This window comes from Octopus bimaculoides, chromosome 30 (genome assembly GCF_001194135.2).
Source record: "Octopus bimaculoides isolate UCB-OBI-ISO-001 chromosome 30, ASM119413v2, whole genome shotgun sequence".
Lineage (NCBI taxonomy): Eukaryota > Metazoa > Mollusca > Cephalopoda > Octopoda > Octopodidae > Octopus > Octopus bimaculoides.
This window is the reverse complement of record NC_069010.1, coordinates 7424586-7425074: the sequence shown is the minus strand read 5'-3', so window position 1 is coordinate 7425074 and position 489 is coordinate 7424586. Positions and strand designations below refer to the sequence as shown.

Below are 489 nucleotides of genomic sequence, written 5' to 3'. Positions count from 1 at the left end.
GTGTTATCATGTACATTGTTTTGTCTTGGTATAAAAAGATGGCCTGCAGCAAATATTCTGCTCAATACCACAGATTTGCTAATGCCCTGATGCAGTACCAGGCAGTGGCTCTCATGGTTTCTGATCTTAACTGATTGGAAGCCTTATCATGTACATTGTTTTGTCATGGTATAAAAGATGGGTTACAGCAAATATTCTGCTCAATACCACAGATTTGCTAATGGCCTGATGCAGTACCAGGCAGTGGCTCTCATGGCTTCTGATTTTAACTGATTGGAAGTGTTATCATGTTCATTGTTTTGTCTTGGTATAAAAGATGGCCTACAACAAATATTCTGCTCAATACCACAGATTTGCTTGTCAGTTGTTTGACCTTAACCAGTTGAGCATGTCCCTTGGTGGCTGACGATATGTGCATCTCTGATCACGAGCAGAAGTAGTGGGGGAGCATCATAGCCATGTGCTGAGAGGAATTCTTTGGGGTTTGGC

The 489-nt window shown here is 41.9% G+C and overlaps 1 long non-coding RNA gene across 1 annotated transcript in view; it reads right to left on the bottom strand.

Annotated features, from left to right (window-relative positions):
* The window catches only part of LOC106874993 (uncharacterized), a 2363-nt gene that overhangs the window by 620 nt on the left and 1254 nt on the right, over positions 1 to 489 (bottom strand). The window lies entirely within an intron of this gene.